Source organism: Rhipicephalus sanguineus, chromosome 6 (genome assembly GCF_013339695.2).
Source record: "Rhipicephalus sanguineus isolate Rsan-2018 chromosome 6, BIME_Rsan_1.4, whole genome shotgun sequence".
Classification (NCBI taxonomy): Eukaryota; Metazoa; Arthropoda; class Arachnida; order Ixodida; family Ixodidae; genus Rhipicephalus; species Rhipicephalus sanguineus.
Window position 1 is genome coordinate 65,552,005 of NC_051181.1, and position 14,513 is coordinate 65,566,517.

At 48.4% G+C, this 14,513-nt stretch overlaps 1 protein-coding gene across 3 annotated transcripts in view; it reads right to left on the reverse strand.

Annotated features, from left to right (window-relative positions):
- The window catches only part of LOC119395845 (mucin-12-like), a 167,778-nt gene that overhangs the window by 40,339 nt on the left and 112,926 nt on the right, over window positions 1-14,513 (reverse strand). For all 3 annotated transcript variants that reach the window (XM_037662850.2, XM_049416788.1, XM_049416787.1), the window contains exon 2: window positions 13,179-13,255. The gene's annotated coding sequence lies outside the window, so the exon portion shown is untranslated. The remainder of the gene's footprint in view (window positions 1-13,178; window positions 13,256-14,513) is intronic.

Below are 14,513 nucleotides of genomic sequence, written 5' to 3' on the forward strand. Positions count from 1 at the left end.
TGCATCTCTGGCACATTTTCTCTAAATGGAAGCCTTCACGATGACACGCAACGGATAAGCTGTCCAAAATGACCTCACATGCGTAGCTTACATGCGTAGCTTCGAACTTCGCATGCCCACGTTTCTTATGTAGCTAGCCTCATATGCTCGGAACACGGCTACAACTCCACGTGTACGATGCTGTAATCACGACTTCAAAGTTTTTTTTCACTCGGACTACACGGGGTTGCCGGCGTTCCAACTATCACGCATTTGCTATTGCGGTGAATTACCATCAAACATCAAGACAGCATCCAAAAAAGCACTGCACGCTAGCATGCCTTGAATAACTTGGACAAATGGTAAAGGTGGTACGTAGATGCCAAGTTTCCCTGCTTTGCGTCAATTAGGCCAATCTTTTAAGCTAGTAGCGGCTGAAAAACCGTCTTGGCAACTTTGACAGTTTAGTTCAAATCCAGGGAACAAGAAAGTTACCAAGTAGGCAAGTCGTTTTTTTTTCCTGCCGCCACCGGTCTAATAAATGAGCCTAATCGGTGCAATGTAGACAAACCTGGCAACCGTGGCTCAGCAGTACGAGTGCTTAAGTATACTCTCTCGTCCCTTCTTTCGAGTAATTCTCTCTTTTAGGAAGGGCTTTTATTATTGTACAAATAAAAGTCTCTCTCTCTCTCTCTCTGTCTCTTTCGTTGGCACGTGCGTCTAATGTAATGAAAATTCCTATGATTTTCCACAAATTGAATTGACGTCTGGTGTTAGTTTTTCCCGGCACGTAATTCACGCTTTAAACGTAACATTACAAGCGTCGACAACGTTCAGCCGCATCTTCTGTAGAGCTAATCGCACCCGTTATTGAGCCTAAATTATCGTCCCGTGCTTCTACAATGCTTTCTTGGCGATACCAGTAAACCACCAGAATGCATTATTCCATATTCGCATGCGCTTCAGCCATCTGTATACCACGGACCCATTGGAAAACTTGCCAGCATAGCAACATAAAACCCAGAGGCTTCATTTACTACATTTGTCCTTTCTTTTTTTCTGACGGTTCACAAGCACACGCCGGAACATCAGCGCATAAGCGCGAGAGGGAGGTCATGAAACGGTAAGAAATAAAATGCGCAAGAAGAAAGCGAAAGCGAGACACGGGACATGCCCTGTGCCCTTCGGCATAGTTTGTTTTTCCCTACGCGTGAATACTGCGCGTTCAACTGCGCATGGCCATTACACGCCCCTAATGGCGTAGCGGGAAGCATGCAACCAGTAACCGAGCGATCTATTTGGCTCGCGCGTAGCAAGAAGCGTTGTGTTAGCGGAATGCCAGCTTAACGAGCCGTGAGACACGGCTATTAAAAGTCTTTCACTCTCACTCTCGCCCCAGGCGTCGGCCGCCTGGCTTCACCGCCGTCTTGCAGGAGGCGTTGGCCGCGGTTGAGCAACAATGGACCCGAGTAATTGGCAGCGATGCTTTCCAGGCAGGCGTATCGGCAGTGCTCCAATTAACGCGCTGTCGTAAGTGACCCAAGACTCTTCCGCGTTCGAGGCCTTGTAGCGAATGCTTGAGCAAGAAGTAACAGGTGAAAGGAAAAAAAACACAAAAACTCTAAAGGTACATCAATCTCTGTGCGAAGCCTGTCGACGAATCATCCAGGAAAGAGACCCGTTACAGCAGTTTCACCGACAGGACTTCGCTCACTTCCGACTCTCAGATTCCTGCGTAAAAGCAGTAATCTAAGCAGTCAACGGCATTTCTAATAGTATTCAGCGTTGGTAGGCTGCGTCGTGCGTCTTCCAGAAAGACGGCGAGAACTCGAATGAGATGAACTCTTGCATGCAGCCGGCGCGTACACGACATCTGAGTTTTAACACGCTGATCGCTGAACTGTCGTAATTCGGGCAACGTAATATCTTATCCTTTTTCCTCGAGCTTGATTTAGCAAAAGGAGGTCTGATACATTGCAACTGATATATGACGGTCCACTGTTCGCGTTGATGCTTCTAGAACATCTGCCCAGCTGATCAGCGACCTAAGGAGAGGCGCCGATTTCTCATTAGAAAAATGGATGGTGAGAAAAGAGGGCAGCGGCACAGCTGTGTCCTTGTGAGTGGAGGGAGAGGTGGGGGGGGGGGGGGGGCGGTAGAGTCAAGCCGGACTAGTTGTACACCGACAGAAAGTTACACGCAATACATCTGTCATTGCATTTTGGCGAACATTGCACTTCCTCCCTTCCCGGAACTCACGTCTCTGGACCGTCGTGGCAATGAAGGCAGTTTCGTGATGGTGCTCTTCCTTTTATTTCTCTTAATGAATACCGTTGTGTTGTGCAAGCGCCTACTACTGCGTAATTCTGTCAACGACCACGCACACATGCACCAGCTCTTTCTAGTTTTTCTTCGTCTTTATCCATCTCATATATTTGTATTCAGACCTATGGGTTCTGATAAAAGCAAGGTGCCCGTAAGTGCAGCTCCTGGAGGATACCTTTCGCGAAATTAATTCACACCGCAGCGCAAGAAAAATGTTTCATTGTTCTCAGATAAGTCATTGCACCCTGTGAAGCCCGTCTGAGCCAATGCACAATCTGCACTGCATGGCCGTTGCAGCGACAATACACGCGAAGAAAAAAAAACGTGTCGTAATAGAGGACGTTCTCAAAACTATTCAAGTTGCTTTCAAAAGACCTGCTTCCACATTTTCTTGTGTATTCACTCCGTAACGTCCCGCCAATATAAAATTTTGACTTTAAAAAATGGAACGGCTTATGTGAACTTCTTCACGCAAAGAACGTGAAAATGCTAAATTGTTGCTTACCTACGACAGCTTTGAAACGTGCACCCTTTTCCGCTTGGATATGAAGCCCCACCCTGTACCATGCAACGAACCAAAATACTCTCCTCTGCTTAACATATGCGCTGGTAATCTCTGTGTCTCTTGTCGTAGTCACTGGTTGGCACTCTCTGACAAGACCTTCCAAGGTGGTCTAGTGGTTATGGTACTCTAGTGCTGACCCGAAGGTCGCGGGATCTAATCCCGGCTGCGAAGGCCGCATTTTTGATGGATGCTAAAATGCTTGAGACCCGTGTACTTAAAGGCGCACGCTAAAGGACCCCAGCTGGTCTAAATTTTCGCACCCTTCACTACGGCGTCCCTCATTATCATATCGTGGTTTTGGGACGTTAAACTCCAATAGTTATTACTCTCTTTCAAGGAGCTTGCTTATCTGTTGCGGAAATACGATGCCACTGGGGGTTATGAATAGGGCAATGAGAATAAGGGGGCCTCCTATGCGCAGTGATCAAACGATTCTTTATGCGCGTATAGTTGCATGTTCAATGTACAAAGCACAGTTGATGTGTAGCATGATCCCCCGTTCTTTGTTGACGGCCTCGTCTCCTTTACGCTGGTCATCATGCCCTGTTATGTTGCATACTCCTGCTATGCAAGACAACAGGCCTTCTTAGCGCTGCTGCTGGACGTCACGTTGGCTGTTTATACTTCAATATTGTACACTAGTGGATCTTGGTGCAAAGCAAGCGTTACAATAATGAACTTCCACAAAACGCAACCTAACAGCTTTTGTAATTAATCTCAAAGCTGAAGTAGTCGACGCCCTAATCATAACTTTGGTATTATCCTGCCAAAACAAAGAGTGCAGCATAGCCTTCAATTGCCATAATGTGCGAGCATAGTTGGTAAAATGTAAAAAGCACGCACATAATACGTGCATACGAATTAGCCTAAACGCGGTATTTAGTTCGCTGCATCGTGTGTTCAGTGGGTTTCGTTGAGAGGTGCGTAGTGTAATGTGACAGCAGCCAAGTCATGTCGTCATCCTTATACTTATTCGGAGACGAAGAGGCGAACGAAACTTTGTTTTGAAGTCTAGTTTTCCTTGTACAAATAGCTCTCAACAATTATTGGGGATCGGCCAAGACTAGGGTGGATGGTGTTGAGCGAATATGCAAGAATAAACTGCGGTTATGTGTTTCGAGAAGATGACAAATTCAATGTGGCAGTTGTGAGAAAAAAAAAAACTAACATCGCGTTAACGTAAACTTGTATGTACTGCCAAAGAATAATTACAGTATTTGTAAAAATGTTAGCGGGGAGGCGGCTGCGGCATTCAATTCTTGCCAATATCGAGGGTGCTCTTTGCGCGTCAGAGGCATGGGGCACGGGAGACGCGAGAGATACGGCACGACGGTAGAAAGGGGTGGGGGGTGCAGGGGGGGGGGGCTACCGGGAAGAGGACGAATACTAATAATAAGAGCAACAAGAAAAAGAATTCGCATTGAAAGTTCAAGTAGATGACGCTACAGCTACTTCTGAACGCGATTTCTTTTTTTCGGGAGCGCCCACGTAGGAGCAGTCGACCCAATACACGTCTCATTGCAGCAGTGCGCACGGTATTTACCTTGCCTACGCCAACTCGATGACGACGTGGGCGTGCTAACGAGTCTATATGCAAGGTACTCTAAGCTACATTGGCGAAAGCGCCGGGGCTCCTACTACAAGCGAGACACAATAATACGGGAATTATTTGCTCCAACAATGTCAGACCGGTATCTCGGAGTATATTCCTGCCTGCCGGCTAGCAGAGCTTGTATGGTTATATATGGGCGCACGACCGAAGGCACCACACCCACAAAGCTCGAGCGGGGCTGCGCGCCCAAGGCCTCATCATCGGTGGTCCCGTTCGCGAGAGGCGTCGGTCTCGTCCGTCAAGACTGGAGAAGTGGGATGCGTAGTTTGTCCAACGAGCCGCCGACAGGCAACGGCGCACGCGCGTGGAGTGCCTGGAGTATAAGAGACGCGGCGTTGATCAAACAGCAGTGCTACGGCGCGGTCGTTTGCGTGCATTACATACGATCTCGCTGTAGACATCGCCTTGACTACTCGGTCAAGTCAAGTGTCTGCAGCCTCATCTCCATCACCGCGGCCCAAAAAAAATGGCCGTGATTCGAACGCTTAACTTTCCAACGCGATGATCGAGATTATCGGAGGAGTGGCCGTAAGCGGGATCGAAAACTGGGTTATGGAGTGCGAATAGCTCTTTATATACTGCGTCTCCACTCACCTGTTTAGTGCGAAGATTCTCCTTTCGATCGAACGGGACGAGTGGCGTGCATATTGAAACACGGGGCCCCTTCTTCGAACACGCGCAACGTGTTTTCAAGAGTCTAAAAAAACAATGTCGTTATATATCTTTCCAACCACGTATCAGATAGCGCTGCAAAATTTACAGTAGGTATCTTCACCAAATATTATCGAGCGGTCTGTTGAGTGAAAAATGCGAAGTTCCCCATAGTCCGGTCATATACCTCCAAATTTCGAATTGCCGCCCGTACTTCGGTGTTCGAGATAAGCGCGATTGTCCTCTTTTTCCTAGCGGGTAGTCTGCAACGTGGCTCCTAAATAGGATGCGCCAGTCTTCTGTTGCCAAAAGAGAGCCCATTTGCTGTAACCGAGAGTCAAGTCTACCCGCTCGCATCGGAGCTTCGAGTCGAAGGTCTTCGGCCCTAAGTCTTGCTCATTCATGAACGGCAGCCTCTCGTTTACGCGATCGCTAAGCGGTCAGGGACACCCGCAGCAGGGCGTTAGAGTCCATCTGGCAAATGAAAACTTCTGAGTAGAGACTAAATGTCACTTGCAATACCCTGACACGCTCACAGTATCAATGCGTGCTAAAGAAACGTTGATTCGATACTAACACCGAGTGCTCTTCTCCTGACTTCACAGCCCTCCCTCTTAATTTTCCGACTGGGATCTCAAAAACATAAAAAAAGGAGAGTTCTAGCCAGACCCGTTTTCAGTAAAGTTTGTCCTCCTATCCTCCACACGATGATTGTTTTGTTTTTAAAGAGGTCTTGCCCAATTGCCAAGGCCATACACCTCTAGACTATTCATTTAGCTACTCCCAGCTTAAGCATTCTCTGTTATACTGTTTGTGACTATGATCGAATGTGTTGAGAGTTATTTAGAGGCCGCTGCTCGTGAATTCAAGACTGCTGCTCGGCGCCGAATTAAGTGGCACGAGCCTGTCGTTCACCGATGCCGAGAGCGTCTGCAGAAGAATTCATTCGCATACGAGAAGCCTCCAGCGCCGTTTCTTTCCGCGGGTGCGGCCGAGGGACAAGGGATCGCCCTGTTGCAGCAGTCGCTCGACAAGTTTGGAAACTGGGCAAATGGAACGCCTCGCAAGCACTGCAGTGGAATGCCGCCGCTGGTCACCCGGACCGCTTTATAAATTCCTCCTGTTTTCCTTTACTTTACCAATGCACACGTCAACCTGGGTGTGCTTTTCTATTTCTTTGCTCTCGATTTCACATTTAGAAATACATGGATTTGTGCAATCCGCTGTCATTTATACATGCTAGAAACAGTCTTATACACTGATCAGGAATCCACGTAAACAAATGGTAGTTCGCCGATGGTCGTGTAGTTTTTGCTCCGGGATCAATGTCCTAGGTGCCATATTTTTTTCGGTGTTATAAGCAAGGGTCTAACAACTGCACTTGTTTCTATCTTTTCTTTTTCTTTCGTTATCTAAAGTGCTGTTATTTCTAGGCATCCACGCTACTGTAAAACCACCAAGTGGTCTGATTGATGGATCGAAAAAAAAAACAAAAAAAGACGTACAGACAGCCTCCAATGTATACTTAAGAACGATGCTGAGTGGGTCCCACGCTTTCTTCTTTTACCAAATGATGAAATGTATTGAAAGTAGCACACTGAATGATCCTGCCGTTCCCAAATATCAAAAATATATTCCTGGAGATTATAACAGTGATGGAGAAAGAATATACATATATGTAAAGAGTCTTAAAAAAGCACGAAATAAAACTTTGCGCATGTCGGTCATAATCTGCCGTAATCTATGTACGTTCACATCGCTATATGTCGGCAACACGCTCATATCCAATCGCACTCACTCAGACGCATCCATCAGCTCCGCACAATAGACACACCGTTGCAGTTCCGAGAGAGGCACACCGCAACTTATCCGCTGTTATCGATGGCCATATAACGAACGCTTATCGTCCAGCATCGCTCAGCCTGATAATCACGCAGCGTAAGGGGAGCAAACGACTGCTGTTCCGATAACAGACCCGAAATAGGTGGCGCCTCGCGGTAAGGGAAGTGGATCAAAAATTGCGTCAGCGCGTAAACATCCCCCCTTCTCCCCGTACACTCGCCTCCACCACGCAGTCTTTCTTTTTGACACGTCCGCAGCCGCTCATGGCGTGAGCAGCACAGCTTTAGTAAAGGCCCGTTGTGCCTGCGATCTTCTTCTCGGCTCGGGATGAGTTCGATAGCTGCTGCACGGCGTTGTCAAGAGACGGGCAGTAGCCCCAGCCTATAGCGGCGGTCGTCGATCGCTTCCTCAGATACGCCGCGCTCGTATAACCGCGTGCCGGCCCGCAAGTGTGTCGCCGTCCCAGTCATACAGCCTCTCGCACTGACGGAACAAGCGGCCGCAGGCCGGGCGCGATGCAAATCTCGTGTCGCCGCCGCACGCGCCCGGGCTAATCCAAAGGGACGCCGCGCAGATTATTGCACGCAGACCACGCGCCAGACTGCTGGCACAAGAAGAAGAAAGAACGCCGGCTTGCTCGGCTTGTGATAGATAGCGCGAGCCTTTATATGCTAAACGGGCGCACCGTAAATACGCGTTCTGCAACACGTCCGCTTCTATACTGCAGGTCGGACCAGCCGCACAGAGTCGTGCCTACCTGGCTGCCCACACGCACCGTTTCAAAGTGTCCCAATTTTTCTTTGCATTTGCGCCCCGTTGTCGCGCATCGGTTTCCTCATTCTGTTGTATCACAGCTGACACCGGGGACTTCTTTTCTTCCGCCGCACTACTAGCGGGGATAAAATCGGAGCGCACCAGCCGCTTTGATTTCGAACGCGCAACGACGCGACCGTCCTTCGTTGACGTTCGGAGGAAGGAACAAGATGGCGGTGCTTCAAGTTCAGACGTTCGTTTCCGGAGTGCAAACAGATTGGAGTACTTCCGCCGGTCAGTCAGTTTCTTATAGCTCCCGGACAGCTTCCTATTTTCGTGCCGCTCATAAACAGGAAAAGGCGCGACTGTCGCTAACTCGAGCGTGCACGTGATTAGCTGTCGAGAAATCGCTCGCTTATTTCTATTCTCGGACGAACGCTACGCGACCACTGCGAAATGCCCGCCCGCAATGGGAGGACTAAATTAGTGGACAGCCAAGGGACCATGTTGCTGCCGGTTCAGCCGTTTAGTGCAGCCATTTCAATATGGGGTCGCTGCCTGTTTTAGGTTAATCGCAGTTGTTCTCCCACGTCCCGTAGCTTTAACACAATTTACGCGCGATCAAGATTGCGCGGTCAGAGGCCAGAGCGAAGCAGCTTGCATGCCAAGTAGGGGATAGCGGAACTGTGCCCGGAACGGCACGCGAGTAGGCTTTAAGGAAAGCAGAGCAGTGGTTTGAAATGGTTCACGATTGTTACTTGCCAAGACCGAAATTTCACTCTTCCGGATTCTAGGTACTTGAAAATGGCCTGGCGCTGTCTATACTAGTGCTGTTCGCTCATCTGGTATTGGGACACGTCCTCCCTTCGCCAGGGCACTGCACAGCGTTGCCTTGGCAGTCGCCAGCTTAATGCTTGCTTTATTAGGACCATCAAATGCAAGCCTAAGTCGCTTGAGCGTGTGTGCGTTGGAAGGACTCGCAACACGCCTCGAGGTGTAAGAGAAAATGCCGATGTAAAGCCGCCGGCGTTCGCCCGCGCCAGATTGAAAGCCCTAGAGAGTTTTCACGTGAGCTTTAGCGTGCTTCTTCCAGTTATGACAATGGTGTTTTCACATAGGTGCCAAACAGCATGCCAAGGCACGTGCTTCCAACGCTCATGCGTTGCGCAAGCTTTACTGATCCAGTTTAGGTTCCAAATCAATCGAGTAAGGCGTGGCGGGGCATTCACTTCGTCGTCTTCACGCGTATAGGATGGTTCAATAGCCCACTTTCGAGCGACTATGACATCGAGGCATTCTGATCACTCGCGGATTCCGACGCTCTTATTAAAAAAGACACCAGCCAGCCTTCTGCATGTTGTGAGCCTCACGACGCGACTGCCATGCATGCGTCGCGGATCGCGAAACTTCATAGCAGTGTCAACAGCAACGGCCGTGAAAACAGCGAGGTAACATGTGTCTGTCTAAGTCTACTTCATTTTTTTTCTGTGCAATAATGTTCCTTGCAAACCACTGCTCTTAATTTGAAGTGTTATATTACAAAACAGAACTTAAAATCCAGCAAATGAAATATACTTTTTGTTTATATATGTTATCTATATTTCATAACGACTGGCGAAAACTGAGGCATTTCAATGAAAATATCAAGCTTACGTGTTTACACTGCAAACTACATTAGCGTCTATACAAAGAGAAATTGTTAGCCGTGGAACTCACATAACCGCCCGCACAGGCAGTACTCTATAAACCAATGCCAGTACGGGGCGTACGGCTGCTGCGTGCTTGCATAGGCCAACGTCTGCGTAGAGCCATGGGCGAAGCTATTGTACGGCAAGTACTTGCATTACGGACAACAAGAAAAAAAAAACTAGTCCAAATGGTTTTTCCTCGCTAGTTCTAGTTGCTATGAGCTTGCGGACCTCCCAGGTGCTCTTTTCACCTTACTAAATGGGGCAGATCTCTCCAGATGAGCCGCGCAAGCGTTAGCGTTAGAGGACTTTGACAACCCCTCCAAATTCTGAACAAGCCTCAGCTTTTAGAAATATTTTTCATGTGTTCAAATCGGATGGTACAGTGCCTCCAGTGAGAGTGCGTAAAGTTATTAAGCGGTTCTCACAAAAGCAAGGTTGAGTTCAAACCAATTGTTGTTGAGGTCGAGATATGGTTGCGTTTGTGAGTATTGGAGCAAGGTTTTCGAAAAAAATGGCTATGTACTCTTGGACATTTTTGCGGACTTCTTTGATCCTGCTTTTTTTCTTTCTAAAATACAAAAAAATATACATAGTTAAATATTCAAACAGACAGCATGTGCCCTCATTCACACAAAACCTGAAGAGACTGCGTAGTATGGTTTATCCTCTAAACATATCCGCGATGGCTAGAACAGTGGTGGCCGAATGACCCCATCACCTTCCATGACATCAAGGGAGCATGCGGGCGCCTCTTCGTCACGCGGCACGAAAGAACCACGGCGGGGCTTACGTTAAGGCGTTGACCACTGTGCTTAATCCTCATAGTCGCGTGCCGGATCTATCAATGGTCTCTCAGCCATCCCGAGCGCGCTACGGATTTGCAGTTGTACATTTGTAGATATATTTATGCGGAGGAGACGGGCCCGCAAGGGTCGGCAGCTCATCCGTCACGAAGCACCGCCAGACAAGGCAAGAGCCAGGCGTCTCGCGAACGCCGCCGGCAGTAACTTTCGCACGACGAACCTCACCCTCGCATGGCTTGCCCCATCCTTACCCGAGCAACGCTACAACAATGGAGGGAAGCTCGTCTCTCTCGGCTCTGGAATGCGAACAGGCGTCTCCTTTACGAGCCAGGGCGGCACTCCCCACGTGTGGCGTTCAGCAGCGCCGAGGAGGCCGTTGACGTACAGGGTGTTTTTAGAAAGGGACGTGAAAAATTAGCTCCGCGTGAGGGAGTAAATCAGGACTATCAGCTCGCCGTCCTAGAAACGACGAAGACTGGTAAGCGAAAGAAACGGGCAAGGTGACTCCAGGTAAGTATAGAACAAAGAGGAGGTAGTCTTGTGCCGCGACTCCCGCATTCTGCTCGGTAAGCATCTTAGACTAAGCGATAACTTCACGCTCCAGTCTTTCCTCGGCTTCCTCTGTTTCCTTTCGTGCTCGAGTTCTCTACTACGGTATGTTTCTTAGACTGAGGCTACGTAGCGAACAGTAGAGTCAAGGACTTCTCCTTACAGCGTGCGTGGCATACGTAGGTTATCATTTTCAATTAATGTAGATTTAAGTGACCGACAAAGCAAGCGTATTAGCCGAAGATGCATAGATTCCTTACCAGCAGCACGTGGTTAAACCATATAACCAGTAATTTCTTTTATATCAGACTTTTTTTTTAGAGGCAGCAGTAAGCCCTGCCCATTGTGCGTTTATGTTACACTACACGCGGACGTAAATATCAACACATTTTTTAAAGATAATTTTGCTATACTAGAGGATGCTACATTTCCAATTTCTAGCGTTATGACAGGTGTCATTGCGCAGCTCAAGCTATAGAGTTGTGAGGCCGCCTCTATTTAGCAGAAATCATTTGACCAACCCTACTTTCGAGATATAATACACCGAATTCTGCGGATAAGTGACTCGACTTTCCAGTTAATAACGAACTTTCTTTAATATGGATCACGAGGGCTTGGCAGTTCTTACTCATTTGAGGTATGTGGCCATAAATTATAGCACACATGCATTTTTACTTCGTCCCTTCAAGCGGCTTGATTTACAAGTATTTGTACGTGAAGTGCTTTTTCATAGTTATCATCAGTTTTATTTCATTACATCCCAATACTGTGTAACTGAGCATCCTCCTATAAAGCTTGCCCGCGAATGGAACTTATTGAAGATCTTTTCAGAATACATATGGAACTCTGATACATACGGCTGGTCCGCCTCGTTTCATGCCTCACAGGAGACTAAAACGTCACTACAGAAAGTGTTGCTTGTGTGTGTGTGTGTGTGTGTGTGTGTGTGTGTCAGGGGCGTAGCCAAGGGGGGGGGTTGGGGGGGTTCAAACCGCCCCCCCCGAAATTTTTCAGTTTTGCTTGCGTATATAGGCACGCACACATACAAACGCACGCACGAACATACATAAAGTATGGTTGAACCCCCCCCCCCGAAAAAAATTTCTGGCTACGCCCCTGGTGTGTGTGTGTGTGTGTGTGTGTGTGTGTGTGTGTGTGTTTGTGTGTGTGTGTTGTGTGTGTGTGTGTGTGGTGTGTGTGTGTGTGTGTGTGTGTGGTGTGTGTGTGTGTGTGTGTGTGTGTGTGTGTGTGTGTGTGTGTGTGTGTGTGTGTGTGTGTGTGTGTGTGTGTGTGTGTGTGGTGTGTGTGTGTGTGTGTGTGTGTGTGTGTGTGTGTGTGTGCGTGCGCGTTTGTGTGTTTTTGTGTTTTTCATATGACCTATTCGCCCTACTGTGCGGACCAGCTTTCAAATCTCTCCTCACCAGAATGGGAAACTTTCAAAAAGAAAAAAGTCCGACGGCGTACAGTAGAGCTGTGCACGGGCCGTATTTCCGAGCCCGAGCCCGGCCCGGGCCGCGGACTTTGTGGAAGGCCCGCCCGAGCCCGACGGCAAAGGGCTGCGAGCCCGCCCGGCCCGGCCCGACGTACGAAAACACAGCCGGGCCGGCCCGGCCCGGCCCAGCCCGGCCCGGCTTTTTGAAGGTTCGCTGCGAAAACAAAACATCGTTTTCCGGCAATTTGGCATTTTATTGAGCATATCGAATATGATGAAGCGACGCACGACGAACAGTCTCTATTACACAGATTTACAAATTACAAGTAGACGGCCTCATGCCAGCAACAATGGAGTTCGCTCGCCAAAGCCGTCACGTGTATGGGGTATGTCCATGCAAGCGTCAGCTTGCACGAAGGCGATCTACGTCGGGTCGCTGTCGCGTGCATTTTCACTCATATCTAACGCGAACAGTCGCGTGGCGCCATCACTATAGCTCGGGTGGTGTTACTTCTCTGTTCGTCGGAGTGCAACAGAGTCAGTGCTTTACCTGCTCCCCTTTTGTTTAAAGTAGCGAATGGAGAGGAAAAGCGGTAAAGGGCGGTCGCGGAAAAGGCGCGGCATGCGTGCCGGAAAACAATTACCGCTCATTCCCTATATTTCGGGCTTGAGTCGGGCTTTGTGCCGGGCCCGAGCCCGGCCCGATAAAACTGTAAGTAGCCCGAACCCGGCCCAGCCCGAGGTGAAAATGCGTCGGCCCGCCCGAGCCCGGCCTGCGGGCCGGGTCGGGCTCGGGCTTTCGGGCTACCCGGAGCCCGTGCACACCTCTAGCGTACAGCTTCTTGCCTGTTCGTTCTTCGAGCTCCTTTCGATTGCAATAAATCATCAGCCGCTCCTCAGTTTGTGCGACAATCCTTTGGCATACAAACAGCAATGCAAACCAATTGTTTCGGGCAAGTCGCTTTCCTGTACTTACCGGAGTTTCCGTTGTTGTCGCTGCCGGCGTCGTCGTTGTCGTCTCGGTCTGGCCGACTGTCGTCGCCGAGAAGGCAGCTACAAAGAGCAGACACAAAAGAAAGAACTTTTAAGGAACGCCGCCACATTCGCAAGACGTGATCACAGCATCGACAAGAATCAAAACCAGCAGTACTTGAACGCATATACATGCAGTCCACTAGAAAAAAAGCTTTTCCATGTGGAATTTGGGTGGTCAGTGTATTTTCTTGTACTACGATCATTATGAGAATGAAGTTCGTAAAATCGTCAGATACCTCTGGAAGCACAACTGTATTCTAAAATATCGAATTCACACAGCAGCATATCACTAAAGAAATGTTGGTCTCCCTTATATGTGGTTTATGCTTCGACGTAATGTTCACAACTCCGCGATATCCTTCTTTCTCGCTCCACTCGCTCACCCGTGTATCCAGAAATGAAAAAAGAAATGTGATTTACACCGGTAAGACCCTAATTGTCACTAAGTATACTTAAGTCTTACTTATACGGTACATTTATGTTCAATCTCTAACTTCGCTTTCTGTAAATCAACTTTATGTTGATATTTACATGCACCTCATTCACATGACCCTCCAAGCCGCAGATCCACATTCGTTCGTAGCAATCTCATACCAGCTGCATTGCCTTCCTTTTCGCGGACCATCACGACCGATAAGATAGTTGAAAACTGACCGTTGACATGTGGCACGCTATTTCATTACTTAGGGAATGTGTACTAATTTAATTCTATGCTTTCTATGTTGTTGTTTTTCTTTCAGTTGTTGCTTTCCGATAAAGTGTCCATGTTTGGACGAAGTGATCAGTTGGATAACGCTGCGTCACCGGTTTGAAGAATACCACCGGACGACATATGTGGCAGTCCTCCTTTCTTTTTCATGCATTGCGTAGTTAGGCGGCTTTCCCTTAACATTGCGCGTAAGCTTGCTTCGCAACACGACTCAAATGTTTGGTGTTTCACGGCATTCTAAGGCCTGTCGAACAGTGAAATATTTTTAGCAGGTACAAGGTGCTAGGCGATGCGTCTCTTCACATCACACTGCGGGTAAATATTGGACTCGGTGAACTGAACTGAAGAAAACATACGTCGATGAAGACGTAGTTTGCTTTCGGATCGCGTGACACACTTTTGTAGAGAACCTTGCTCTCGTATGTTCAGCGTACACGCAGGGGTTGGTCAAGTACTCCTATTTTAGCCATGTCCCCGTCTTGCTCACGACTGACACGTGTACCAGTATATACAGTACGCAAACAGGTGTGTTTGCATTTAACCGGGTATAACAGGAACGTTATATTC